At 29.8% G+C, this 5,501-nt stretch overlaps 1 long non-coding RNA gene across 1 annotated transcript; it reads left to right on the top strand.

Annotated features, from left to right (window-relative positions):
* Window positions 1-1,135: 1,135 nt before the first annotated feature.
* Window positions 1,136-3,282, top strand: LOC133798379 (uncharacterized). Its single transcript, XR_009875844.1, has 2 exons — window positions 1,136-1,373; window positions 3,025-3,282. It is a non-coding gene; the product is annotated as an uncharacterized LOC133798379 (long non-coding RNA).
* The last annotated feature ends 2,219 nt before the right edge of the window (window positions 3,283-5,501 follow it).

The raw sequence follows: 5,501 nt of genomic DNA, 5'->3' as shown, positions 1-5,501 counted from the left end.
ACTATCACCGTTGCTTTTAACTGTCGCTATTGACCCCAACGCCGACAGTTAATTCGAGACCAATGCCGACAGTTAAAATGTGTCGCTGTTGACCCCAACGCCGACAGTTAATTCGAGACCAATGCCGACAGTTAAAATGTGTCACTATTGACCCCAACGCCGACAGTTAATTCAAGACCAATGCCGACAGTTAAACGTTGTCGCTATTGACCTCAACACCGACAGTTAATAAAAGTCCAATGCCGACAGTCATAAAATGTCGCCAAAATTCAAATAAAAAATTATAATTAATTAATAGTATAATTTTAAAAATAAACTAAATTATGCAAATATATTTATAAAAATTATGTATTTATTAAAAGCTTTTAAAACTAGATTTTTTTTGTTTCTAAATTTTTCATATTATTAACTTTTGTATGTATAATAATTTTTATATTAAAATTTAAATTTATTATTATTTAACATATTTATAAACTTAACTATTTTATTCTTTAACATATTTATAAAATTTGTATTAGTTAAAAAAAAGCTGTTTTATTAATTGGAAAAATATTGTAAAAAAATAATAAATAATATAATTTTAAAAATAAACTAAATTATGTAAATATATATTTATAAAAATTATGTATTTATTTAAAACTTTTAAAATTAGTTTTTTTTTTCTAAATTTTTCATATTATTAACTTTTGTATTTAGAATAATTTTTATATCAAAATTTAAATTTATTATTATTTAACATATTTATAAAATTAATTATTTTATTCTTTAACATATTTATAAAATTTGTATTAGTTAAAAAAGAGTTGTTTTATTAATTGGAATAATATTGTAAAAAAATTAATGAATAGTATAATTTTAAAAATAAACTAAATTGTGTAAATATATATTTATAAAATTTATGTATTTATTAAAAAAATTTAAAACTAGATTTTTTTTTTTTCTAAATTTTTCATATTATTAACTTTTATATTTATAATAACTTTTATATCAAAATTTAAATTTATTCTAAAAAAAATATTAAAATTTAGATCTCTAACCTCCCACGTTTATCTCTATCTCTATATAATTATGTGTATATATATCTTTTATTATTTTTTTATCAGAATCTTTTATTATTATTATTGTTTAAAAAAAATTAGAACCCTATTCTCCCTCCCACACAGTTTTTGCATCTCTTAACCAGCCCCCTCCCTCTCTCTTTCTTTGCCTGTTCTCTTCTCTCTTCCCCTCATACCCATTTCATTTTCTCTTTGCCTCCTTCTCTCTGGTCGAAGACAACGCTCTGCCTGGGTCGAAGATTCGAAGAGGAGGACAGTAGGCTAGGAATGTATACACTCATTCCTTGGCTAGATGCTGCTTTTATGGAGTAATTAGTATGTTAAATCTTTATGTGGCAATTGGTACTATTATGCATCATTCATTTTATTTTTTAGTTTTGTTTATTATGTGAGATCTTTCTAATCAAGAAGACATTGGGTAAGTTTCTCACACTGTAGTTTGATGAAGGGTAGGCGGTTGTGTTATATTGGCACTTGTTCATTTTGTTCGTTGTGGAAGTCTGAGTCTTTGGGTAGTGGTTGGTGCTAGTGGGTTTTTAATTGTTGTTACTATTGTAATTTGTGTGTTTTTCATGGCCGCTTGGGCCTTTATTTCAATGGACAATGTGGCTTAATCTATAATATTTATGTATATATTGTCATGCTTATTTTTGGGCTTTGTTTATAGCTTTGATTTCTACTTGGAAGAACTTTATGATCCTATTTGAAAAGCATTGCATTAGTTAATGGATTTGGTGGGCTGGAAACTTTTATATATGCGATTGTGTTTACTAGAACAATATAAAATATAAGTTAGTATTGCATATTAATCATACTGTTATTTTTGTGATTATATGCTCTCTATGTTAACCAAATTTGCAGCCTTCTAAATCCAGTCTATTTTGTTTCTTTCTTCTTCCATGTCCAAAGATAGTGTTTTGTTTCATATTTACATGTTTTTTGTCTTAATTTACAGATATGAATCTTATCTATTTTTTGGTGTGCTTGAAATAAAAATTATGATACTAACATATTGGTAGATCTTCTTGTCTTGCATTATCTCTAAGGTATAAAGATGTTTCATATGGTAACTTCTTTTATTTTTTAATCTGAGTTTGGGTTGGGAAAGACTTGTTTTTTTTTATCCATAGTGTTTCTTCAATAAGTTGTTTGATTTAGTTCTAAAAGTTCCTATAGATTTGTGAGTTTTGACTTGCTTTTGGTGTATTGAAGTTTAATTTAACTTTTCTTTTCTATTAATTGGACTTCAGGATAAAGGATTTTTCCTCCAGCTTATTTGTATTTGTTTGTATTAGACATAGGTGATAAGTTGTTCTAGTCTGTTTAGGCTAGTGTGTGGTTGTGGTTTTTTATTTCAAGTTTTTAATTCTATTATGTTTTTTTTCATAGTTGTATTCTTTCATGTTCCGATAGTTTTAGAATTCATATTTGAGTTACATCTATTAATTTTGTTGATTCTTTTTTACTTAGGGTGGTAGATTCAGACTTATTTATAATAGGTTATATATATAAATATAAATATCTATTAATTTTGTTGATTCTCTTCTACTTAGGGTAGTGTTTATTTTTTTTTGCCAATGATGTTAAAATAATGAGAATGCTTATTATGTTGGTAATTATAAGACTTATTATGCTCTTATATTATTAAAGGCATACAAAGTGTCGTAAATGTCCATAATAGGTCATTCTTTTTCTTTGTGAAATACTTATGATGATTAAATTGAGGATATTCTATTATTAAATTAGGAATTTTATTAAATTGTAATTCACAACATCATTGGTCTCCCGACCGTCTCAAACTTTGTCAACATTCTTACAAGGTAAGTTTTTGTTCAATAATCTCTAAGAGGGATTAATCAACTAATTTTACATATTTTTATAGTTGGTTCTCTCATTCATTTGTTAATATTTTATGGTAAGATATACTATTTAATTATAATTTGAAGTCTTTTATTCATTGGTGCAGGGAATATCATAGGACTGACTTTTAAGGTGGATGCCTAGATTTATTAGGAAGAATATTGAGAAAATAAACATGATTGAGTTTGCAGTGATTTGGAGAAGAGAATTATGCTCTCTTGTTGAGATTTGTTGTATTATATATTTTGAAGTTTATGGATTTATAATATTATAATGAATTTTTATTGAGAATTATTTAGTCTCATGGGGATTTGATGTATTATTTATATTTCAATTGTATGAATAAATGTTGTATGTATATGAATTTTTATTATGATAAATATAATTTTTTTTTACAAGTTATGGTAATAATAATTAATTATGTGAGTAATTTTTTTTATTTAAATTTAAATCAAACTTCAATTGTTAAAAATATAATTAAAAGTTTTAAAAAATATATATAGAAAAATTATTATTTATATATATAAATTTAATGTTACAGCGACGGTGTTTCTAGCAACGGCGACACCTAATAACTGTCGGCGTTGCCAGCAACGGCGACACCTATTAACTGTCGGCGTAGCCAGCAATGACAACACTTATTAACTGTCGGCGTTGCAAGCAATGGCGACACCTATTAACTGTCGGCGTTGCCAGCAACGGCGACACCTATTAACTGTCAGCGTAGGTACCCTACGCCGGCATAGGCAAATACGACAGTTAGTCGACTGTCGTCATTGCTCAATAGCGACAGTTAAAAACTGTCGGGAAAACCCATTTTTGTAGTAGTGAGGTAAGGGAAAAGGAAAGCTTGACCAGTCATGAGTTTAAGAGCTTTGGTGGTGGCGTGTATATATGCAGCTACTTGTCCACCACAGCTGAGGATATCTCAAAGGAACTAGGGTCGTATCCCTCATTTTGTCACTTAGGCCGACTGATTGTACTTTTGACTTGTATATACTCTTTTAAGCATCTGTTTGTAATATTTTGGGATCCCATGTATGTATTAAACTTTTAATTGAAAAGTCAACAGTTCCTTTGACCAAAAATTTTAATCATAACCCTTGACATGAACCTTAGTTACATGTTTATGACCAAATGACTTGATTAGCAAGTCTGACACTATTTAGAATACACAATGTAACCGTCCTGGATTAGGAAGATGTTACACTAGAGCTCAGAGATGATGGGGGTCCACTCTTATTTTTCTTTTTTATTTTCTCTATTTGGGCACTTGGAGCCCTTTGTATTTGGGCCTTTTAGGCTGAGACAATTGTCTTGAGCTTTACCTCGAGGTTATTTTTATTCCAAATATAATTTATATGTATTTTGATATATGTTTTAACTTGTTATATCTAATCTTTTTTGTTTACCCCCTATTCTATCAAGTATTTATGTTTATGAACCTTCAAAGTCGTTATGCATCCAAATAGTTATAGGGTAATTTTAGATCAAGATATTTTTGCCTGATGGCTCGCCCAGTTAATTTTTGGTCGATGACCTAGTTATTTCCAGTAGGTTGATTGCCTAGTCGCGTATACCTATTAGGGATCAGGCCTTGGACCTGGTTTAGTTCCAAGATTATTATACCTAGTTAAATTCTAGGATTTTGTTTGTTATGCTTTAAATTTTCTTAACATAGGTTGTATTTAGAATTTCTTTGAAAATCAAGCTTTACGAAGGCGTAGAGTAATCAATTTTCCAAATTCTAAGTTATGAAAAATTTAACCTAAATTTGTTGAATGTTTCAAAGACTATTCAGGGTTATATGCCCCCCAAGTGATCAGAATTTATAAATATTCTAGATCGCTTTTACATAATCAACTCATGCTAAATTACAAGAATAAAATGAAAAAAATTGATACCGCGTTTAAAATACGTAGCAACCCTTTATTATTCAAGTTTGAACAAAATGAAATGACTTTTACAAATAAGCCTTATAAAGAACAAAACACTTTAAATCTAACAAAGACATCCTACTACTGATAATACTTATTGAGATGTAGAGTGTTCCAAGTTTGTGGAACCAATTCTCCATTTAGTCAAGATAGTTTGAAGGTTCCTTCCTGTAAGATCTCCACAATTTGATAGGGTCCTTCCCAGTTCGGTCCTAGTACACCGTCTTTAGGGTCTTTGTTAGCTAGAAACACCATTCGGAGCACCAAATCCCCAGCTTGAGTCTACGCCCTTTGACTTTTGAATTAAAATATCGAGCTACTCTTTGCTGGTAACGGGCGAGCTGCAACTGAGACTCTTTTGAATTAAGCAGGTCATGATTTCGATCCTGGTTGTAGGTTCTTTGCCTATGTGACATCATTAGAGCCTCAACTGGGAGCATAGCCTCTCTTCCAAAAGTTAAAGAGAAAAGAGAATGCCCTGTACAAGTGCAATGTGAGGTCCTGTAGTCCCAAAGCACTTGCGGGAGCTGTTCAGGCCATAGTTCTTTAACATCTTCTAGTCACTTCTTTAAGATTGCCTTTAGGGTTTTTTTTACTGCCTTGACTTTCCCATTAGCTTGACGGTATGCCACTGAAGAGAAACTCT

The sequence above is a fragment of the Humulus lupulus genome, chromosome 8 (genome assembly GCF_963169125.1).
Source record: "Humulus lupulus chromosome 8, drHumLupu1.1, whole genome shotgun sequence".
NCBI lineage: Eukaryota > Viridiplantae > Streptophyta > Magnoliopsida > Rosales > Cannabaceae > Humulus > Humulus lupulus.
The sequence above is the reverse complement of the archived record's forward strand: the minus strand, read 5'-3'. Positions and strand labels throughout refer to the sequence as shown.